The sequence below is a fragment of the Ascaphus truei genome, chromosome 1 (genome assembly GCF_040206685.1).
Source record: "Ascaphus truei isolate aAscTru1 chromosome 1, aAscTru1.hap1, whole genome shotgun sequence".
Lineage (NCBI taxonomy): Eukaryota > Metazoa > Chordata > Amphibia > Anura > Ascaphidae > Ascaphus > Ascaphus truei.
Genome location: NC_134483.1, coordinates 290,006,225 through 290,032,146, shown reverse-complemented (window position 1 = coordinate 290,032,146; position 25,922 = coordinate 290,006,225).

Below are 25,922 nucleotides of genomic sequence, written 5' to 3'. Positions count from 1 at the left end.
TAAGAAGTTAGCCAAAAAGTAGCTTCGAAAAACGCTTAGGTTAAGTTTCAGAGTTGCTTCTAATGTACCAAAGCTGGACTTAGACATAATTTCACTCTCACAACATTATGGCTGGTTGGAGACAGTCCGAACCACAAGTACCGGGTCCATGGTTCTGGCCGTATACTGGGGGGACGGGGACGACTCCCATTAACCCCTGACTATACCGGGGATACGCTTATCACAATGCCTTTCTGGTCTGTGCTGAAGCAGGGCATTCTGGCAACCAAGTGGCTTGACCTTTATTAGTGAGCCTGGTTACCCCCTCTCGGAACCACAGACTTAGAAATCGCCAGCTCATATACAGTGCATAAAATATATTTATATAATATATTTATATATATACCCTTATACACCATTTTAATAAAAAATATCACAAAATTCTTCTAAGTCCCTCGGGAAGAGTGAAAGACGCGCACGTTCATTTTCAGAGCTCCTAGACCTTCCTATAAGAAGTTAGCCAAAAAGTAGCTTCGAAAAACGCTTAGGTTAAGTTTCAGAGTTGCTTCTAATGTACCAAAGCTGGACTTAGACATAATTTCACTCTCACAACATTATGGCTGGTTGGAGACAGTCCGAACCACAAGTACCGGGTCCATGGTTCTGGGCGTATACTGGGGGAAGGGGACGACTCCCATTAACCCCTGACTATACCGGGGATACGCTTATCACAATGCATTTCTGGTCTGTGCTGAAGCAGGGCATTCTGGCAGCCAAGTGGCTTGACCTTTATTAGTGAGCCTGGTTACCCCCTCTCGGAACCACAGACTTAGAAATCGCCAGCTCATATACAGTGCATAAAATATATTTATATAATATATTTATATATATACCCTTATACATCATTTTAATAAAAAATATCACAAAATTCTTCTAAGTCCCTCGGGAAAAGTGAAAGACGCGCACGTTCATTTTCAGAGCTCCTTGACCTTCCTATAAGAAGTTAGCCAAAAAGTAGCTTCGAAAAACGCTTAGGTTAAGTTTCAGAGTTGCTTCTAATGTACCAAAGCTGGACTTAGACATAATTTCACTCTCACAACATTATGGCTGGTTGGAGACAGTCCGAACCACAAGTACCGGGTCCATGGTTCTGGGCGTATACTGGGGGGACGGGGACGACTCCCTTTAACCCCTGACTATACCGGGGATACGCTTATCACAATGCCTTTCTGGTCTGTGCTGAAGCAGGGCATTCTGCCAGCCAAGTGGCTTGACCTTTATTAGTGAGCCTGGTTACCCCCTCTCGGAACCACAGACTTAGAAATCGCCAGCTCATATACAGTGCATAAAATATATTTATATATATACCCTTATACACCATTTTAATAAAAAATATCACAAAATTCTTCTAAGTCCCTCGGGAAGAGTGAAAGACGCGCACGTTCATTTACAGAGCTCCTAGACCTTCCTATAAGAAGTTAGCCAAAAAGTAGCTTCGAAAAACGCTTAGGTTAAGTTTCAGAGTTGCTTCTAATGTACCAAAGCTGGACTTAGACATAATTTCACTCTCACAACATTATGGCTGGTTGGAGACAGTCCGAACCACAAGTACCGGGTCCATGGTTCTGGCCGTATACTGGGGGGACGGGGACGACTTCCATTAACCCCTGACTATACCGGGGATACGCTTATCACAATGCCTTTCTGGTCTGTGCTGAAGCAGGGCATTCTGGCAACCAAGTGGCTTGACCTTTATTAGTGAGCCTGGAAACCCCCTCTCGGAACCACAGACTTAGAAATCGCCAGCTCATATACAGTGCATAAAATATATTTATATATATACCCTTATACACCATTTTAATAAAAAATATCACAAAATTCTTCTAAGTCCCTCGGGAAGAGTGAAAGACGCGCACGTTCATTTTCAGAGCTCCTAGACCTTCCTATAAGAAGTTAGCCAAAAAGTAGCTTCGAAAAACGCTTAGGTTAAGTTTCAGAGTTGCTTCTAATGTACCAAAGCTGGACTTAGACATAATTTCACTCTCACAACATTATGGCTGGTTGGAGACAGTCCGAACCACAAGTACCGGGTCCATGGTTCTGGGCGTATACTGGGGGAAGGGGACGACTCCCATTAACCCCTGACTATACCGGGGATACGCTTATCACAATGCATTTCTGGTCTGTGCTGAAGCAGGGCATTCTGGCAGCCAAGTGGCTTGACCTTTATTAGTGAGCCTGGTTACCCCCTCTCGGAACCACAGACTTAGAAATCGCCAGCTCATATACAGTGCATAAAATATATTTATATAATATATTTATATATATACCCTTATACATCATTTTAATAAAAAATATCACAAAATTCTTCTAAGTCCCTCGGGAAAAGTGAAAGACGCGCACGTTCATTTTCAGAGCTCCTTGACCTTCCTATAAGAAGTTAGCCAAAAAGTAGCTTCGAAAAACGCTTAGGTTAAGTTTCAGAGTTGCTTCTAATGTACCAAAGCTGGACTTAGACATAATTTCACTCTCACAACATTATGGCTGGTTGGAGACAGTCCGAACCACAAGTACCGGGTCCATGGTTCTGGGCGTATACTGGGGGGACGGGGACGACTCCCTTTAACCCCTGACTATACCGGGGATACGCTTATCACAATGCCTTTCTGGTCTGTGCTGAAGCAGGGCATTCTGCCAGCCAAGTGGCTTGACCTTTATTAGTGAGCCTGGTTACCCCCTCTCGGAACCACAGACTTAGAAATCGCCAGCTCATATACAGTGCATAAAATATATTTATATATATACCCTTATACACCATTTTAATAAAAAATATCACAAAATTCTTCTAAGTCCCTCGGGAAGAGTGAAAGACGCGCACGTTCATTTACAGAGCTCCTAGACCTTCCTATAAGAAGTTAGCCAAAAAGTAGCTTCGAAAAACGCTTAGGTTAAGTTTCAGAGTTGCTTCTAATGTACCAAAGCTGGACTTAGACATAATTTCACTCTCACAACATTATGGCTGGTTGGAGACAGTCCGAACCACAAGTACCGGGTCCATGGTTCTGGCCGTATACTGGGGGGACGGGGACGACTTCCATTAACCCCTGACTATACCGGGGATACGCTTATCACAATGCCTTTCTGGTCTGTGCTGAAGCAGGGCATTCTGGCAACCAAGTGGCTTGACCTTTATTAGTGAGCCTGGAAACCCCCTCTCGGAACCACAGACTTAGAAATCGCCAGCTCATATACAGTGCATAAAATATATTTATATATATACCCTTATACACCATTTTAATAAAAAATATCACAAAATTCTTCTAAGTCCCTCGGGAAGAGTGAAAGACGCGCACGTTCATTTTCAGAGCTCCTAGACCTTCCTATAAGAAGTTAGCCAAAAAGTAGCTTCGAAAAACGCTTAGGTTAAGTTTCAGAGTTGCTTCTAATGTACCAAAGCTGGACTTAGACATAATTTCACTCTCACAACATTATGGCTGGTTGGAGACAGTCCGAACCACAAGTACCGGGTCCATGGTTCTGGGCGTATACTGGGGGGACGGGGACGACTCCAATTAACCCCTGACTATACCGGGGATACGCTTATCACAATGCCTTTCTGGTCTGTGCTGAAGCAGGGCATTCTGGCAGCCAAGTGGCTTGACAATTATTAGTGAGCCAGGTTACCCCCTCTCGGAACCACAGACTTAGAAATCGCCAGCTCATATACAGTGCATAAAATATATTTATATAATATATTTATATATACTGTATACCCTTATACACCATTTTAATAAAAAATATCACAAAATTCTTCTAAGTCCCTCGGGAAGAGTGAAAGACGCGCACGATCATTTTCAGAGCTCCTAGACCTTCCTATAAGAAGTTAGCCAAAAAGTAGCTTGGAAAAACGCTTAGGTTAAGTTTCAGAGTTGCTTCTAATGTACCAAAGCTGGACTTAGACATAATTTCACTCTCACAACATTATGGCTGGTTGGAGACAGTCCGAACCACAAGTACCGGGTCCATGGTTCTGGGCGTATACTGGGGGAAGGGGACGACTCCCATTAACCCCTGACTATACCGGGGATACGCTTATCACAATGCTTTTCTGGTCTGTGCTGAAGCAGGGCATTCTGGCAGCCAAGTGGCTTGACCTTTATTAGTGAGCCTGGTTACCCCCTCTCGGAACCACAGACTTAGAAATCGCCAGCTCATATACAGTATAAAATATATTTATATAATATATTTATATATATACCCTTATACACCATTTTAATAAAAAATATCACAAAATTCTTCTAAGTCCCTCGGGAAGAGTGAAAGACGCGCACGTTCATTTTCAGAGCTCCTTGACCTTCCTATAAGAAGTTAGCCAAAAAGTAGCTTCGAAAAACGCTTAGGTTAAGTTTCAGAGTTGCTTCTAATGTACCAAAGCTGGACTTAGACATAATTTCACTCTCACAACATTATGGCTGGTTGGAGACAGTCCGAACCACAAGTACCGGGTCCATGGTTCTGGCCGTATACTGGGGGGACGGGGACGACTCCCATTAACCCCTGACTATACCGGGGATACGCTTATCACAATGCCTTTCTGGTCTGTGCTGAAGCAGGGCATTCTGGCAACCAAGTGGCTTGACCTTTATTAGTGAGCCTGGTTACCCCCTCTCGGAACCACAGACTTAGAAATCGCCAGCTCATATACAGTGCATAAAATATATTTATATAATATATTTATATATATACCCTTATACACCATTTTAATAAAAAATATCACAAAATTCTTCTAAGTCCCTCGGGAAGAGTGAAAGACGCGCACGTTCATTTTCAGAGCTCCTAGACCTTCCTATAAGAAGTTAGCCAAAAAGTAGCTTCGAAAAACGCTTAGGTTAAGTTTCAGAGTTGCTTCTAATGTACCAAAGCTGGACTTAGACATAATTTCACTCTCACAACATTATGGCTGGTTGGAGACAGTCCGAACCACAAGTACCGGGTCCATGGTTCTGGGCGTATACTGGGGGAAGGGGACGACTCCCATTAACCCCTGACTATACCGGGGATACGCTTATCACAATGCATTTCTGGTCTGTGCTGAAGCAGGGCATTCTGGCAGCCAAGTGGCTTGACCTTTATTAGTGAGCCTGGTTACCCCCTCTCGGAACCACAGACTTAGAAATCGCCAGCTCATATACAGTGCATAAAATATATTTATATAATATATTTATATATATACCCTTATACATCATTTTAATAAAAAATATCACAAAATTCTTCTAAGTCCCTCGGGAAAAGTGAAAGACGCGCACGTTCATTTTCAGAGCTCCTTGACCTTCCTATAAGAAGTTAGCCAAAAAGTAGCTTCGAAAAACGCTTAGGTTAAGTTTCAGAGTTGCTTCTAATGTACCAAAGCTGGACTTAGACATAATTTCACTCTCACAACATTATGGCTGGTTGGAGACAGTCCGAACCACAAGTACCGGGTCCATGGTTCTGGGCGTATACTGGGGGGACGGGGACGACTCCCTTTAACCCCTGACTATACCGGGGATACGCTTATCACAATGCCTTTCTGGTCTGTGCTGAAGCAGGGCATTCTGCCAGCCAAGTGGCTTGACCTTTATTAGTGAGCCTGGTTACCCCCTCTCGGAACCACAGACTTAGAAATCGCCAGCTCATATACAGTGCATAAAATATATTTATATATATACCCTTATACACCATTTTAATAAAAAATATCACAAAATTCTTCTAAGTCCCTCGGGAAGAGTGAAAGACGCGCACGTTCATTTACAGAGCTCCTAGACCTTCCTATAAGAAGTTAGCCAAAAAGTAGCTTCGAAAAACGCTTAGGTTAAGTTTCAGAGTTGCTTCTAATGTACCAAAGCTGGACTTAGACATAATTTCACTCTCACAACATTATGGCTGGTTGGAGACAGTCCGAACCACAAGTACCGGGTCCATGGTTCTGGCCGTATACTGGGGGGACGGGGACGACTTCCATTAACCCCTGACTATACCGGGGATACGCTTATCACAATGCCTTTCTGGTCTGTGCTGAAGCAGGGCATTCTGGCAACCAAGTGGCTTGACCTTTATTAGTGAGCCTGGAAACCCCCTCTCGGAACCACAGACTTAGAAATCGCCAGCTCATATACAGTGCATAAAATATATTTATATATATACCCTTATACACCATTTTAATAAAAAATATCACAAAATTCTTCTAAGTCCCTCGGGAAGAGTGAAAGACGCGCACGTTCATTTTCAGAGCTCCTAGACCTTCCTATAAGAAGTTAGCCAAAAAGTAGCTTCGAAAAACGCTTAGGTTAAGTTTCAGAGTTGCTTCTAATGTACCAAAGCTGGACTTAGACATAATTTCACTCTCACAACATTATGGCTGGTTGGAGACAGTCCGAACCACAAGTACCGGGTCCATGGTTCTGGCCGTATACTGGGGGGACGGGGACGACTCCCATTAACCCCTGACTATACCGGGGATACGCTTATCACAATGCCTTTCTGGTCTGTGCTGAAGCAGGGCATTCTGGCAACCAAGTGGCTTGACCTTTATTAGTGAGCCTGGTTACCCCCTCTCGGAACCACAGACTTAGAAATCGCCAGCTCATATACAGTGCATAAAATATATTTATATAATATATTTATATATATACCCTTATACACCATTTTAATAAAAAATATCACAAAATTCTTCTAAGTCCCTCGGGAAGAGTGAAAGACGCGCACGTTCATTTTCAGAGCTCCTTGACCTTCCTATAAGAAGTTAGCCAAAAAGTAGCTTCGAAAAACGCTTAGGTTAAGTTTCAGAGTTGCTTCTAATGTACCAAAGCTGGACTTAGACATAATTTCACTCTCACAACATTATGGCTGGTTGGAGACAGTCCGAACCACAAGTACCGGGTCCATGGTTCTGGCCGTATACTGGGGGGACGGGGACGACTCCCATTAACCCCTGACTATACCGGGGATACGCTTATCACAATGCCTTTCTGGTCTGTGCTGAAGCAGGGCATTCTGGCAACCAAGTGGCTTGACCTTTATTAGTGAGCCTGGTTACCCCCTCTCGGAACCACAGACTTAGAAATCGCCAGCTCATATACAGTGCATAAAATATATTTATATAATATATTTATATATATACCCTTATACACCATTTTAATAAAAAATATCACAAAATTCTTCTAAGTCCCTCGGGAAGAGTGAAAGACGCGCACGTTCATTTTCAGAGCTCCTAGACCTTCCTATAAGAAGTTAGCCAAAAAGTAGCTTCGAAAAACGCTTAGGTTAAGTTTCAGAGTTGCTTCTAATGTACCAAAGCTGGACTTAGACATAATTTCACTCTCACAACATTATGGCTGGTTGGAGACAGTCCGAACCACAAGTACCGGGTCCATGGTTCTGGCCGTATACTGGGGGGACGGGGACGACTCCCATTAACCCCTGACTATACCGGGGATACGCTTATCACAATGCCTTTCTGGTCTGTGCTGAAGCAGGGCATTCTGGCAACCAAGTGGCTTGACCTTTATTAGTGAGCCTGGTTACCCCCTCTCGGAACCACAGACTTAGAAATCGCCAGCTCATATACAGTGCATAAAATATATTTATATAATATATTTATATATATACCCTTATACACCATTTTAATAAAAAATATCACAAAATTCTTCTAAGTCCCTCGGGAAGAGTGAAAGACGCGCACGTTCATTTTCAGAGCTCCTTGACCTTCCTATAAGAAGTTAGCCAAAAAGTAGCTTCGAAAAACGCTTAGGTTAAGTTTCAGAGTTGCTTCTAATGTACCAAAGCTGGACTTAGACATAATTTCACTCTCACAACATTATGGCTGGTTGGAGACAGTCCGAACCACAAGTACCGGGTCCATGGTTCTGGCCGTATACTGGGGGGACGGGGACGACTCCCATTAACCCCTGACTATACCGGGGATACGCTTATCACAATGCCTTTCTGGTCTGTGCTGAAGCAGGGCATTCTGGCAACCAAGTGGCTTGACCTTTATTAGTGAGCCTGGTTACCCCCTCTCGGAACCACAGACTTAGAAATCGCCAGCTCATATACAGTGCATAAAATATATTTATATAATATATTTATATATATACCCTTATACACCATTTTAATAAAAAATATCACAAAATTCTTCTAAGTCCCTCGGGAAGAGTGAAAGACGCGCACGTTCATTTTCAGAGCTCCTAGACCTTCCTATAAGAAGTTAGCCAAAAAGTAGCTTCGAAAAACGCTTAGGTTAAGTTTCAGAGTTGCTTCTAATGTACCAAAGCTGGACTTAGACATAATTTCACTCTCACAACATTATGGCTGGTTGGAGACAGTCCGAACCACAAGTACCGGGTCCATGGTTCTGGGCGTATACTGGGGGAAGGGGACGACTCCCATTAACCCCTGACTATACCGGGGATACGCTTATCACAATGCATTTCTGGTCTGTGCTGAAGCAGGGCATTCTGGCAGCCAAGTGGCTTGACCTTTATTAGTGAGCCTGGTTACCCCCTCTCGGAACCACAGACTTAGAAATCGCCAGCTCATATACAGTGCATAAAATATATTTATATAATATATTTATATATATACCCTTATACATCATTTTAATAAAAAATATCACAAAATTCTTCTAAGTCCCTCGGGAAAAGTGAAAGACGCGCACGTTCATTTTCAGAGCTCCTTGACCTTCCTATAAGAAGTTAGCCAAAAAGTAGCTTCGAAAAACGCTTAGGTTAAGTTTCAGAGTTGCTTCTAATGTACCAAAGCTGGACTTAGACATAATTTCACTCTCACAACATTATGGCTGGTTGGAGACAGTCCGAACCACAAGTACCGGGTCCATGGTTCTGGGCGTATACTGGGGGGACGGGGACGACTCCCTTTAACCCCTGACTATACCGGGGATACGCTTATCACAATGCCTTTCTGGTCTGTGCTGAAGCAGGGCATTCTGCCAGCCAAGTGGCTTGACCTTTATTAGTGAGCCTGGTTACCCCCTCTCGGAACCACAGACTTAGAAATCGCCAGCTCATATACAGTGCATAAAATATATTTATATATATACCCTTATACACCATTTTAATAAAAAATATCACAAAATTCTTCTAAGTCCCTCGGGAAGAGTGAAAGACGCGCACGTTCATTTACAGAGCTCCTAGACCTTCCTATAAGAAGTTAGCCAAAAAGTAGCTTCGAAAAACGCTTAGGTTAAGTTTCAGAGTTGCTTCTAATGTACCAAAGCTGGACTTAGACATAATTTCACTCTCACAACATTATGGCTGGTTGGAGACAGTCCGAACCACAAGTACCGGGTCCATGGTTCTGGCCGTATACTGGGGGGACGGGGACGACTTCCATTAACCCCTGACTATACCGGGGATACGCTTATCACAATGCCTTTCTGGTCTGTGCTGAAGCAGGGCATTCTGGCAACCAAGTGGCTTGACCTTTATTAGTGAGCCTGGAAACCCCCTCTCGGAACCACAGACTTAGAAATCGCCAGCTCATATACAGTGCATAAAATATATTTATATATATACCCTTATACACCATTTTAATAAAAAATATCACAAAATTCTTCTAAGTCCCTCGGGAAGAGTGAAAGACGCGCACGTTCATTTTCAGAGCTCCTAGACCTTCCTATAAGAAGTTAGCCAAAAAGTAGCTTTCGAAAAACGCTTAGGTTAAGTTTCAGAGTTGCTTCTAATGTACCAAAGCTGGACTTAGACATAATTTCACTCTCACAACATTATGGCTGGTTGGAGACAGTCCGAACCACAAGTACCGGGTCCATGGTTCTGGGCGTATACTGGGGGGACGGGGACGACTCCAATTAACCCCTGACTATACCGGGGATACGCTTATCACAATGCCTTTCTGGTCTGTGCTGAAGCAGGGCATTCTGGCAGCCAAGTGGCTTGACAATTATTAGTGAGCCAGGTTACCCCCTCTCGGAACCACAGACTTAGAAATCGCCAGCTCATATACAGTGCATAAAATATATTTATATAATATATTTATATATACTGTATACCCTTATACACCATTTTAATAAAAAATATCACAAAATTCTTCTAAGTCCCTCGGGAAGAGTGAAAGACGCGCACGATCATTTTCAGAGCTCCTAGACCTTCCTATAAGAAGTTAGCCAAAAAGTAGCTTGGAAAAACGCTTAGGTTAAGTTTCAGAGTTGCTTCTAATGTACCAAAGCTGGACTTAGACATAATTTCACTCTCACAACATTATGGCTGGTTGGAGACAGTCCGAACCACAAGTACCGGGTCCATGGTTCTGGGCGTATACTGGGGGAAGGGGACGACTCCCATTAACCCCTGACTATACCGGGGATACGCTTATCACAATGCTTTTCTGGTCTGTGCTGAAGCAGGGCATTCTGGCAGCCAAGTGGCTTGACCTTTATTAGTGAGCCTGGTTACCCCCTCTCGGAACCACAGACTTAGAAATCGCCAGCTCATATACAGTATAAAATATATTTATATAATATATTTATATATATACCCTTATACACCATTTTAATAAAAAATATCACAAAATTCTTCTAAGTCCCTCGGGAAGAGTGAAAGACGCGCACGTTCATTTTCAGAGCTCCTTGACCTTCCTATAAGAAGTTAGCCAAAAAGTAGCTTCGAAAAACGCTTAGGTTAAGTTTCAGAGTTGCTTCTAATGTACCAAAGCTGGACTTAGACATAATTTCACTCTCACAACATTATGGCTGGTTGGAGACAGTCCGAACCACAAGTACCGGGTCCATGGTTCTGGCCGTATACTGGGGGGACGGGGACGACTCCCATTAACCCCTGACTATACCGGGGATACGCTTATCACAATGCCTTTCTGGTCTGTGCTGAAGCAGGGCATTCTGGCAACCAAGTGGCTTGACCTTTATTAGTGAGCCTGGTTACCCCCTCTCGGAACCACAGACTTAGAAATCGCCAGCTCATATACAGTGCATAAAATATATTTATATAATATATTTATATATATACCCTTATACACCATTTTAATAAAAAATATCACAAAATTCTTCTAAGTCCCTCGGGAAGAGTGAAAGACGCGCACGTTCATTTTCAGAGCTCCTAGACCTTCCTATAAGAAGTTAGCCAAAAAGTAGCTTCGAAAAACGCTTAGGTTAAGTTTCAGAGTTGCTTCTAATGTACCAAAGCTGGACTTAGACATAATTTCACTCTCACAACATTATGGCTGGTTGGAGACAGTCCGAACCACAAGTACCGGGTCCATGGTTCTGGGCGTATACTGGGGGAAGGGGACGACTCCCATTAACCCCTGACTATACCGGGGATACGCTTATCACAATGCATTTCTGGTCTGTGCTGAAGCAGGGCATTCTGGCAGCCAAGTGGCTTGACCTTTATTAGTGAGCCTGGTTACCCCCTCTCGGAACCACAGACTTAGAAATCGCCAGCTCATATACAGTGCATAAAATATATTTATATAATATATTTATATATATACCCTTATACATCATTTTAATAAAAAATATCACAAAATTCTTCTAAGTCCCTCGGGAAAAGTGAAAGACGCGCACGTTCATTTTCAGAGCTCCTTGACCTTCCTATAAGAAGTTAGCCAAAAAGTAGCTTCGAAAAACGCTTAGGTTAAGTTTCAGAGTTGCTTCTAATGTACCAAAGCTGGACTTAGACATAATTTCACTCTCACAACATTATGGCTGGTTGGAGACAGTCCGAACCACAAGTACCGGGTCCATGGTTCTGGGCGTATACTGGGGGGACGGGGACGACTCCCTTTAACCCCTGACTATACCGGGGATACGCTTATCACAATGCCTTTCTGGTCTGTGCTGAAGCAGGGCATTCTGCCAGCCAAGTGGCTTGACCTTTATTAGTGAGCCTGGTTACCCCCTCTCGGAACCACAGACTTAGAAATCGCCAGCTCATATACAGTGCATAAAATATATTTATATATATACCCTTATACACCATTTTAATAAAAAATATCACAAAATTCTTCTAAGTCCCTCGGGAAGAGTGAAAGACGCGCACGTTCATTTACAGAGCTCCTAGACCTTCCTATAAGAAGTTAGCCAAAAAGTAGCTTCGAAAAACGCTTAGGTTAAGTTTCAGAGTTGCTTCTAATGTACCAAAGCTGGACTTAGACATAATTTCACTCTCACAACATTATGGCTGGTTGGAGACAGTCCGAACCACAAGTACCGGGTCCATGGTTCTGGCCGTATACTGGGGGGACGGGGACGACTTCCATTAACCCCTGACTATACCGGGGATACGCTTATCACAATGCCTTTCTGGTCTGTGCTGAAGCAGGGCATTCTGGCAACCAAGTGGCTTGACCTTTATTAGTGAGCCTGGAAACCCCCTCTCGGAACCACAGACTTAGAAATCGCCAGCTCATATACAGTGCATAAAATATATTTATATATATACCCTTATACACCATTTTAATAAAAAATATCACAAAATTCTTCTAAGTCCCTCGGGAAGAGTGAAAGACGCGCACGTTCATTTTCAGAGCTCCTAGACCTTCCTATAAGAAGTTAGCCAAAAAGTAGCTTCGAAAAACGCTTAGGTTAAGTTTCAGAGTTGCTTCTAATGTACCAAAGCTGGACTTAGACATAATTTCACTCTCACAACATTATGGCTGGTTGGAGACAGTCCGAACCACAAGTACCGGGTCCATGGTTCTGGCCGTATACTGGGGGGACGGGGACGACTCCCATTAACCCCTGACTATACCGGGGATACGCTTATCACAATGCCTTTCTGGTCTGTGCTGAAGCAGGGCATTCTGGCAACCAAGTGGCTTGACCTTTATTAGTGAGCCTGGTTACCCCCTCTCGGAACCACAGACTTAGAAATCGCCAGCTCATATACAGTGCATAAAATATATTTATATAATATATTTATATATATACCCTTATACACCATTTTAATAAAAAATATCACAAAATTCTTCTAAGTCCCTCGGGAAGAGTGAAAGACGCGCACGTTCATTTTCAGAGCTCCTTGACCTTCCTATAAGAAGTTAGCCAAAAAGTAGCTTCGAAAAACGCTTAGGTTAAGTTTCAGAGTTGCTTCTAATGTACCAAAGCTGGACTTAGACATAATTTCACTCTCACAACATTATGGCTGGTTGGAGAGAGTCCGAACCACAAGTACCGGGTCCATGGTTCTGGCCGTATACTGGGGGGACGGGGACGACTCCCATTAACCCCTGACTATACCGGGGATACGCTTATCACAATGCCTTTCTGGTCTGTGCTGAAGCAGGGCATTCTGGCAACCAAGTGGCTTGACCTTTATTAGTGAGCCTGGTTACCCCCTCTCGGAACCACAGACTTAGAAATCGCCAGCTCATATACAGTGCATAAAATATATTTATATAATATATTTATATATATACCCTTATACACCATTTTAATAAAAAATATCACAAAATTCTTCTAAGTCCCTCGGGAAGAGTGAAAGACGCGCACGTTCATTTTCAGAGCTCCTAGACCTTCCTATAAGAAGTTAGCCAAAAAGTAGCTTCGAAAAACGCTTAGGTTAAGTTTCAGAGTTGCTTCTAATGTACCAAAGCTGGACTTAGACATAATTTCACTCTCACAACATTATGGCTGGTTGGAGACAGTCCGAACCACAAGTACCGGGTCCATGGTTCTGGCCGTATACTGGGGGGACGGGGACGACTCCCATTAACCCCTGACTATACCGGGGATACGCTTATCACAATGCCTTTCTGGTCTGTGCTGAAGCAGGGCATTCTGGCAACCAAGTGGCTTGACCTTTATTAGTGAGCCTGGTTACCCCCTCTCGGAACCACAGACTTAGAAATCGCCAGCTCATATACAGTGCATAAAATATATTTATATAATATATTTATATATATACCCTTATACACCATTTTAATAAAAAATATCACAAAATTCTTCTAAGTCCCTCGGGAAGAGTGAAAGACGCGCACGTTCATTTTCAGAGCTCCTTGACCTTCCTATAAGAAGTTAGCCAAAAAGTAGCTTCGAAAAACGCTTAGGTTAAGTTTCAGAGTTGCTTCTAATGTACCAAAGCTGGACTTAGACATAATTTCACTCTCACAACATTATGGCTGGTTGGAGACAGTCCGAACCACAAGTACCGGGTCCATGGTTCTGGCCGTATACTGGGGGGACGGGGACGACTCCCATTAACCCCTGACTATACCGGGGATACGCTTATCACAATGCCTTTCTGGTCTGTGCTGAAGCAGGGCATTCTGGCAACCAAGTGGCTTGACCTTTATTAGTGAGCCTGGTTACCCCCTCTCGGAACCACAGACTTAGAAATCGCCAGCTCATATACAGTGCATAAAATATATTTATATAATATATTTATATATATACCCTTATACACCATTTTAATAAAAAATATCACAAAATTCTTCTAAGTCCCTCGGGAAGAGTGAAAGACGCGCACGTTCATTTTCAGAGCTCCTAGACCTTCCTATAAGAAGTTAGCCAAAAAGTAGCTTCGAAAAACGCTTAGGTTAAGTTTCAGAGTTGCTTCTAATGTACCAAAGCTGGACTAAGACATAATTTCACTCTCACAACATTATGGCTGGTTGGAGACAGTCCGAACCACAAGTACCGGGTCCATGGTTCTGGGCGTATACTGGGGGAAGGGGACGACTCCCATTAACCCCTGACTATACCGGGGATACGCTTATCACAATGCATTTCTGGTCTGTGCTGAAGCAGGGCATTCTGGCAGCCAAGTGGCTTGACCTTTATTAGTGAGCCTGGTTACCCCCTCTCGGAACCACAGACTTAGAAATCGCCAGCTCATATACAGTGCATAAAATATATTTATATAATATATTTATATATATACCCTTATACATCATTTTAATAAAAAATATCACAAAATTCTTCTAAGTCCCTCGGGAAGAGTGAAAGACGCGCACGTTCATTTTCAGAGCTCCTTGACCTTCCTATAAGAAGTTAGCCAAAAAGTAGCTTCGAAAAACGCTTAGGTTAAGTTTCAGAGTTGCTTCTAATGTACCAAAGCTGGACTTAGACATAATTTCACTCTCACAACATTATGGCTGGTTGGAGACAGTCCGAACCACAAGTACCGGGTCCATGGTTCTGGGCGTATACTGGGGGGACGGGGACGACTCCCTTTAACCCCTGACTATACCGGGGATACGCTTATCACAATGCCTTTCTGGTCTGTGCTGAAGCAGGGCATTCTGCCAGCCAAGTGGCTTGACCTTTATTAGTGAGCCTGGTTACCCCCTCTCGGAACCACAGACTTAGAAATCGCCAGCTCATATACAGTGCATAAAATATATTTATATATATACCCTTATACACCATTTTAATAAAAAATATCACAAAATTCTTCTAAGTCCCTCGGGAAGAGTAAAAGACGCGCACGTTCATTTTCAGAGCTCCTAGACCTTCCTATAAGAAGTTAGCCAAAAAGTAGCTTCGAAAAACGCTTACGTTAAGTTTCAGAGTTGCTTCTAATGTACCAAAGCTGGACTTAGACATAATTTCACTCTCACAACATTATGGCTGGTTGGAGACAGTCCGAACCACAAGTACCGGGTCCATGGTTCTGGCCGTATACTGGGGGGACGGGGACGACTTCCATTAACCCCTGACTATACCGGGGATACGCTTATCACAATGCCTTTCTGGTCTGTGCTGAAGAAGGGCATTCTGGCAACCAAGTGGCTTGACCTTTATTAGTGAGCCTGGAAACCCCCTCTCGGAACCACAGACTTAGAAATCGCCAGCTCATATACAGTGCATAAAATATATTTATATATATACCCTTATACACCATTTTAATAAAAAATATCACAAAATTATTCTAAGTCCCTCGGGAAGAGTTAAAGATGCGCACGTTCATTTTCAGCGTTCCTAGACCTTCCTATAAGAAGTTAGCAAAAAAGTAGCTTCGAAAAACGCTTAGGTTAAGTTTCAGAGTTGCTTCTAATGTACCAAAGCTGGACTTAGACATAATTTCACTCTCACAACATTATGGCTGGTTTGAGACAGTCCGAACCACAAGTACCGGGTCGATGGTTCTGGGCGTATACTGGGGGACGGGGACGACTCCCATTAACCCCTGACTATATCGGGGATACGCTTATCACAATGCCTTTCTGGTCTGTGCTGAAGCAGGGTATTCTGGCAGCCAAGTGGCTTGACCTTTATTAGTGAGCCTGGTTACCCCCTCTCGGAACCACAGACTTAGAAATCGCCAGCTCATATACAGTGCATAAAATATATTTATATAATATATTTATATATATACCCTTATACACCATTTTAATAAAAAATATCACAAAATTCTTCTAAGTCCCTCGGGAAGAGTGAAAGACGCGCACGTTCATTTTCAGAGCTCCTAGACCTTCCTATAAGAAGTTAGCCAAAAAGTAGCTTCGAAAAACGCTTAGGTTAAGTTTCAGAGTTGCTTCTAATGTACCAAAGCTGGACTTAGACATAATTTCACTCTCACAACATTATGGCTGGTTGGAGACAGTCCGAACCACAAGTACCGGGTCCATGGTTCTGGGCGTATACTGGGGGGACGGGGACGACTCCCTTTAACCCCTGACTATACCGGGGATACGCTTATCACAATGCCTTTCTGGTCTGTGCTGAAGCAGGGCATTCTGCCAGCCAAGTGGCTTGACCTTTATTAGTGAGCCTGGTTACCCCCTCTCGGAACCACAGACTTAGAAATCGCCAGCTCATATACAGTGCATAAAATATATTTATATATATACCCTTATACACCATTTTAATAAAAAATATCACAAAATTCTTCTAAGTCCCTCGGGAAGAGTGAAAGACGCGCACGTTCATTTTCAGAGCTCCTAGACCTTCCTATAAGAAGTTAGCCAAAAAGTAGCTTCGAAAAACGCTTAGGTTAAGTTTCAGAGTCGCTTCTAATGTACCAAAGCTGGACTTAGACATAATTTCACTCTCACAACATTATGGCTGGTTGGAGACAGTCCGAACCACAAGTACCGGGTCCATGGTTCTGGCCGTATACTGGGGGGACGGGGACGACTTCCATTAACCCCTGACTATACCGGGGATACGCTTATCACAATGCCTTTCTGGTCTGTGCTGAAGCAGGGCATTCTGGCAACCAAGTGGCTTGACCTTTATTAGTGAGCCTGGTTACCCCCTCTCGGAACCACAGACTTAGAAATCGCCAGCTCATATACAGTGCATAAAATATATTTATATATATACCCTTATACACCATTTTAATAAAAAATATCACAAAATTATTCTAAGTCCCTCGGGAAGAGTGAAAGATGCGCACGTTCATTTTCAGCGTTCCTAGACCTTCCTATAAGAAGTTAGCAAAAAAGTAGCTTCGAAAAACGCTTAGGTTAAGTTTCAGAGTTGCTTCTAATGTACCAAAGCTGGACTTAGACATAATTTCACTCTCACAACATTATGGCTGGTTTGAGACAGTCCGAACCACAAGTACCGGGTCGATGGTTCTGGGCGTATACTGGGGGACGGGGACGACTCCCATTAACCCCTGACTATATCGGGGATACGCTTATCACAATGCCTTTCTTGTCTGTGCTGAAGCAGGGCATTCTGGCAGCCAAGTGGCTTGACCTTTATTAGTGAGCCTGGTTACCCCCTCTCGGAACCACAGACTTAGAAATCGCCAGCTCATATACAGTGCATAAAATATATTTATATAATATATTTATATATATACCCTTATACACCATTTTAATAAAAAATATCACAAAATTCTTCTAAGTCCCTCGGGAAGAGTGAAAGACGCGCACGTTCATTTTCAGAGCTCCTAGACCTTCCTATAAGAAGTTAGCCAAAAAGTAGCTTCGAAAAACGCTTAGGTTAAGTTTCAGAGTTGCTTCTAATGTACCAAAGCTGGACTTAGACATAATTTCACTCTCACAACATTATGGCTGGTTGGAGACAGTCCGAACCACAAGTACCGGGTCCATGGTTCTGGCCGTATACTGGGGGGACGGGGACGACTCCCATTAACCCCTGACTATACCGGGGATACGCTTATCACAATGCCTTTCTGGTCTGTGCTGAAGCAGGGCATTCTGGCAACCAAGTGGCTTGACCTTTATTAGTGAGCCTGGTTACCCCCTCTCGGAACCACAGACTTAGAAATCGCCAGCTCATATACAGTGCATAAAAAATATTTATATAATATATTTATATATATACCCTTATACACCATTTTAATAAAAAATATCACAAAATTCTTCTAAGTCCCTCGGGAAGAGTGAAAGACGCGCACGTTCATTTTCAGAGCTCCTAGACTTCCTATAAGAAGTTAGCCAAAAAGTAGCTTCGAAAAACGCTTAGGTTAAGTTTCAGAGTTGCTTCTAATGTACCAAAGCTGGACTTAGACATAATTTCACTCTCACAACATTATGGCTGGTTGGAGACAGTCCGAACCACAAGTACCGGGTCCATTGTTCTGGGCGTATACTGGGGGGACGGGGACGACTCCAATTAACCCCTGACTATACCGGGGATACGCTTATCACAATGCCTTTCTGGTCTGTGCTGAAGCAGGGCATTCTGGCAGCCAAGTGGCTTGACAATTATTAGTGAGCCAGGTTACCCCCTCTCGGAACCACAGACTTAGAAATCGCCAGCTCATATACAGTGCATAAAATATATTTATATAATATATTTATATATATACCCTTATACACCATTTTAATAAAAAATATCACAAAATTCTTCTAAGTCCCTCGGGAAGAGTGAAAGACGCGCACGTTCATTTTCAGAGCTCCTAGACCTTCCTATAAGAAGTTAGCCAAAAAGTAGCTTGGAAAAACGCTTAGGTTAAGTTTCAGAGTTGCTTCTAATGTACCAAAGCTGGACTTAGACATAATTTCACTCTCACAACATTATGGCTGGTTGGAGACAGTCCGAACCACAAGTACCGGGTCCATGGTTCTGGGCGTATACTGGGGGAAGGGGACGACTCCCATTAACCCCTGACTATACCGGGGATACGCTTATCACAATGCTTTTCTGGTCTGTGCTGAAGCAGGGCATTCTGGCAGCCAAGTGGCTTGACCTTTATTAGTGAGCCTGGTTACCCCCTCTCGGAACCACAGACTTAGAAATCGCCAGCTCATATACAGTGCATAAAATATATTTATATAATATATTTATATGTATACCCTTATACACCATTTTAATAAAAAATATCACAAAATTCTTCTAAGTCCCTCGGGAAGATTGAAAGACGCGCACGTTCATTTTCAGAGCTCCTTGACCTTCCTATAAGAAGTTAGCCAAAAAGTAGCTTCGAAAAACGCTTAGGTTAAGTTTCAGAGTTGCTTCTAATGTACCAAAGCTGGACTTAGACATAATTTCACTCTCACAACATTATGGCTGGTTGGAGACAGTCCGAACCACAAGTACCGGGTCCATGGTTCTGGCCGTATACTGGGGGGACGGGGACGACTCCCATTAACCCCTGATTATACCGGGGATACGCTTATCACAATGCCTTTCTGGTCTGTGCTGAAGCAGGGCATTCTGGCAACCAAGTGGCTTGACCTTTATTAGTGAGCCTGGTTACCCCCTCTCGGAACCACAGACTTAGAAATCGCCAGCTCATATACAGTGCATAAAATATATTTATATAATATATTTATATATATACCCTTATACACCATTTTAATAAAAAATATCACAAAATTCTTCTAAGTCCCTCGGGAAGAGTGAAAGACGCGCACGTTCATTTTCAGAGCTCCTTGACCTTCCTATAAGAAGTTAGCCAAAAAGTAGCTTCGAAAAACGCTTAGGTTAAGTTTCAGAGTTGCTTCTAATGTACCAAAGCTGAACTTAGACATAATTTCACTCTCACAACATTATGGCTGGTTGGAGACAGTCCGAACCACAAGTACCGGGTCCATGGTTCTGGGCGTATACTGGGGGGACGGGGACGACTCCCTTTAACCCCTGACTATACCGGGGATACGCTTATCACAATGCCTTTCTGGTCTGTGCTGAAGCAGGGCATTCTGCCAGCCAAGTGGCTTGACCTTTATTAGTGAGCCTGGTTACCCCCTCTCGGAACCACAGACTTAGAAATCGCCAGCTCATATACAGTGCATAAAATATATTTATATATATACCCTTATACACCATTTTAATAAAAAATATCACAAAATTCTTCTAAGTCCCTCGGGAAGAGTGAAAGACGCGCACGTTCATTTTCAGCGCTCCTAGACCTTCCTATAAGAAGTTAGCCAAAAAGTAGCTTCGAAAAACGCTTAGGTTAAGTTTCAGAGTTGCTTCTAATGTACCAAAGCTGGACTTAGACATAATTTCACTCTCACAACATTATAGCTGGTTGGAGACAGTCCGAACCACAAGTACCGGGTCCATGGTTCTGGGCGTATACTGGGGGAAGGGGACGACTCCCATTAACACCTGACTATACCGGGGATACGCTTATCACAATGCCTTTCTGGTCTGTGCTGAAGCAGGGCATTCTGGCAGCCAAGTGGCTTGACCTTTATTAGTGAGCCTGGTTACCCCCTCTCGGAACCACAGACTTAGAAATCGCCAGCTCATATACAGTGCATAAAATATATTTATATAATATATTTATATATATACCCTTATACACCATTTTAATAAAAAATATCACAAAATTCTTCTAAGTCCCTCGGGAAGAGTGAAAGACGCGCACGTTCATTTTCAGAGCTCCTAGACCTTCCTATAAGAAGTTAGCCAAAAAGTAGCTTCGAAAAACGCTTAGGTTAAGTTTCAGAGTTGCTTCTAATGTACCAAAGCTGGACTTAGACATAATTTCACTCTCACAACATTATGGCTGGTTGGAGACAGTCCGAACCACAAGTACCGGGTCCATGGTTCTGGGCGTATACTGGGGGGACGGGGACGACTCCCTTTAACCCCTGACTATACCGGGGATACGCTTATCACAATGCCTTTCTGGTCTGTGCTGAAGCAGGGCATTCTGCCAGCCAAGTGGCTTGACCTTTATTAGTGAGCCTGGTTACCCCCTCTCGGAACTACAGACTTAGAAATCGCCAGCTCATATACAGTGCATAAAATATATTTATATATATACCCTTATACACCATTTTAATAAAAAATATCACAAAATTCTTCTAAGTCCCTCGGGAAGAGTGAAAGACGCGCACGTTCATTTTCAGAGCTCCTAGACCTTCCTATAAGAAGTTAGCCAAAAAGTAGCTTCGAAAAACGCTTAGGTTAAGTTTCAGAGTTGCTTCTAATGTACCAAAGCTGGACTTAGACATAATTTCACTCTCACAACATTATGGCTGGTTGGAGACAGTCCGAACCACAAGTACCGGGTCCATGGTTCTGGACGTATACTGGGGGGACGGGGACGACTCCCATTAACCCCTGACTATACCGGGGATACGCTTATCACAATGCCTTTCTGGTCTGTGCTGAAGCAGGGCATTCTGGCAACCAAGTGGCTTGACCTTTATTAGTGAGCCTGGTTACCCCCTCTCGGAACCACAGACTTAGAAATCGCCAGCTCATATACAGTGCATAAAATATATTTATATAATATATTTATATATATACCCTTATACACCATTTTAATAAAAAATATCACAAAATTCTTCTAAGTCCCTCGGGAAGAGTGAAAGACGCGCACGTTCATTTTCAGAGCTCCTAGACCTTCCTATAAGAAGTTAGCCAAAAAGTAGCTTCGAAAAACGCTTAGGTTAAGTTTCAGAGTTGCTTCTAATGTACCAAAGCTGGACTTAGACATAATTTCACTCTCACAACATTATGGCTGGTTGGAGACAGTCCGAACCACAAGTACCGGGTCCATGGTTCTGGCCGTATACTGGGGGGACGGGGACGACTCCCATTAACCCCTGACTATACCGGGGATACGCTTATCACAATGCCTTTCTGGTCTGTGCTGAAGCAGGGCATTCTGGCAACCAAGTGGCTTGACCTTTATTAGTGAGCCTGGTTACCCCCTCTCGGAACCACAGACTTAGAAATCGCCAGCTCATATACAGTGCATAAAATATATTTATATAATATATTTATATATATACCCTTATACACCATTTTAATAAAAAATATCACAAAATTCTTCTAAGTCCCTCGGGAAGAGTGAAAGACGCGCACGTTCATTTTCAGAGCTCCTAGACCTTCCTATAAGAAGTTAGCCAAAAAGTAGCTTCGAAAAACGCTTAGGTTAAGTTTCAGAGTTGCTTCTAATGTACCAAAGCTGGACTTAGACATAATTTCACTCTCACAACATTATGGCTGGTTTGAGACAGTCCGAACCACAAGTACCGGGTCCATGGTTCTGGGCGTATACTGGGGGAAGGGGACGACTCCCATTAACCCCTGACTATACCGGGGATACGCTTATCACAATGCATTTCTGGTCTGTGCTGAAGCAGGGCATTCTGGCAGCCAAGTGGCTTGACCTTTATTAGTGAGCCTGGTTACCCCCTCTCGGAACCACAGACTTAGAAATCGCCAGCTCATATACAGTGCATAAAATATATTTATTTAATATATTTATATATATATACCCTTATACACCATTTTAATAAAAAATATCACAAAATTCTTCTAAGTCCCTCGGGAAGAGTGAAAGACGCGCACGTTCATTTTTAGAGCTCCTAGACCTTCCTATAAGAAGTTAGCCAAAAAGTAGCTTGGAAAAACGCTTAGGTTAAGTTTCAGAGTTGCTTCTAATGTACCAAAGCTGGACTTAGACATAATTTCACTCTCACAACATTATGGCTGGTTGGAGACAGTCCGAACCACAAGTACCGGGTCGATGGTTCTGGGCGTATACTGGGGGACGGGGACGACTCCCATTAACCCCTGACTATATCGGGGATACGCTTATCACAATGCCTTTCTGGTCTGTGCTGAAGCAGGGCATTCTGGCAGCCAAGTGGCTTGACCTTTATTAGTGAGCCTGGTTACCCCCTCTCGGAACCACAGACTTAGAAATCGCCAGCTCATATACAGTGCATAAAATATATTTATATAATATATTTATTATATACCCTTATACACCATTTCAATAAAAAATATCACAAAATTCTTCTAAGTCCCTCGGGAAGAGTGAAAGACGCGCACGTTCATTTTCAGAGCTCCTAGACCTTCCTATAAGAAGTTAGCCAAAAAGTAGCTTCGAAAAACGCTTAGGTTAAGTTTCAGAGTTGCTTCTAATGTACCAAAGCTGGACTTAGACATAATTTCACTCTCACAACATTATGGCTGGTTGGAGACAGTCCGAACCACAAGTACCGGGTCCATGGTTCTGGCCGTATACTGGGGGGACGGGGACGACTCCCATTAACCCCTGACTATACCGGGGATACGCTTATCACAATGCCTTTCTGGTCTGTGCTGAAGCAGGGCATTATGGCAACCAAGTGGCTTGACCTTTATTAGTGAGCCTGGTTACCCCCTCTCGGAACCACAGACTTAGAAATCGCCAGCTCATATACAGTGCATAAAATATATTTATATAATATATTTATATATATATCCTTATACACCATTTTAATAAAAAATATCACAAAATTCTTCTAAGTCCCTCGGGAAGAATGAAAGACGCGCACGTTCATTTTCAGAGCTCCTAGACCTTCCTATAAGAAGTTAGCCAAAAAGTAGTTTCGAAAAACGCTTAGGTTAAGTTTCAGAGTTGCTTCTAATGTACCAAAGCTGGACTTAGACATAATTTCACTCTCACAACATTATGGCTGGTTGGAGACAGTCCGAACCACAAGTACCGGGTCCATGGTTCTGGACGTATACTGGGGGGACGGGGACGACTCCCATTAACCCCTGACTATACCGGGGATACGCTTATCACAATGCCTTTCTGGTCTGTGCTGAAGCAGGGCATTCTGGCAACCAAGTGGCTTGACCTTTATTAGTGAGCCTGGTTACCCCCTCTCGGAACCACAGACTTAGAAATCGCCAGCTCATATACAGTGCATAAAATATATTTATATAATATATTTATATATATACCCTTATACACCATTTTAATAAAAAATATCACAAAATTCTTCTAAGTCCCTCGGGAAGAGTGAAAGACGCGCACGTTCATTTTCAGAGCTCCTAGACCTTCCTATAAGAAGTTAGCCAAAAAGTAGCTTCGAAAAACGCTTAGGTTAAGTTTCAGAGTTGCTTCTAATGTACCAAAGCTGGACTTAGACATAATTTCACTCTCACAACATTATGGCTGGTTTGAGACAGTCCGAACCACAAGTACCGGGTCCATGGTTCTGGGCGTATACTGGGGGAAGGGGACGACTCCCATTAACCCCTGACTATACCGGGGATACGCTTATCACAATGCATTTCTGGTCTGTGCTGAAGCAGGGCATTCTGGCAGCCAAGTGGCTTGACCTTTATTAGTGAGCCTGGTTACCCCCTCTCGGAACCACAGACTTAGAAATCGCCAGCTCATATACAGTGCATAAAATATATTTATATAATATATTTATATATATATACCCTTATACACCATTTTAATAAAAAATATCACAAAATTCTTCTAAGTCCCTCGGGAAGAGTGAAAGACGCGCACGTTCATTTTTAGAGCTCCTAGACCTTCCTATAAGAAGTTAGCCAAAAAGTAGCTTGGAAAAACGCTTAGGTTAAGTTTCAGAGTTGCTTCTAATGTACCAAAGCTGGACTTAGACATAATTTCACTCTCACAACATTATGGCTGGTTGGAGACAGTCCGAACCACAAGTACCGGGTCGATGGTTCTGGGCGTATACTGGGGGACGGGGACGACTCCCATTAACCCCTGACTATATCGGGGATACGCTTATCACAATGCCTTTCTGGTCTGTGCTGAAGCAGGGCATTCTGGCAGCCAAGTGGCTTGACCTTTATTAGTGAGCCTGGTTACCCCCTCTCGGAACCACAGACTTAGAAATCGCCAGCTCATATACAGTGCATAAAATATATTTATATAATATATTTATTATATACCCTTATACACCATTTCAATAAAAAATATCACAAAATTCTTCTAAGTCCCTCGGGAAGAGTGAAAGACGCGCACGTTCATTTTCAGAGCTCCTAGACCTTCCTATAAGAAGTTAGCCAAAAAGTAGCTTCGAAAAACGCTTAGGTTAAGTTTCAGAGTTGCTTCTAATGTACCAAAGCTGGACTTAGACATAATTTCACTCTCACAACATTATGGCTGGTTGGAGACAGTCCGAACCACAAGTACCGGGTCCATGGTTCTGGCCGTATACTGGGGGGACGGGGACGACTCCCATTAACCCCTGACTATACCGGGGATACGCTTATCACAATGCCTTTCTGGTCTGTGCTGAAGCAGGGCATTATGGCAACCAAGTGGCTTGACCTTTATTAGTGAGCCTGGTTACCCCCTCTCGGAACCACAGACTTAGAAATCGCCAGCTCATATACAGTGCATAAAATATATTTATATAATATATTTATATATATACCCTTATACACCATTTTAATAAAAAATATCACAAAATTCTTCTAAGTCCCTCGGGAAGAATGAAAGACGCGCACGTTCATTTTCAGAGCTCCTAGACCTTCCTATAAGAAGTTAGCCAAAAAGTAGTTTCGAAAAACGCTTAGGTTAAGTTTCAGAGTTGCTTCTAATGTACCAAAGCTGGACTTAGACATAATTTCACTCTCACAACATTATGGCTGGTTGGAGACAGTCCGAACCACAAGTACCGGGTCCATGGTTCTGGACGTATACTGGGGGGACGGGGACGACTCCCATTAACCCCTGACTATACCGGGGATACGCTTATCACAATGCCTTTCTGGTCTGTGCTGAAGCAGGGCATTCTGGCAACCAAGTGGC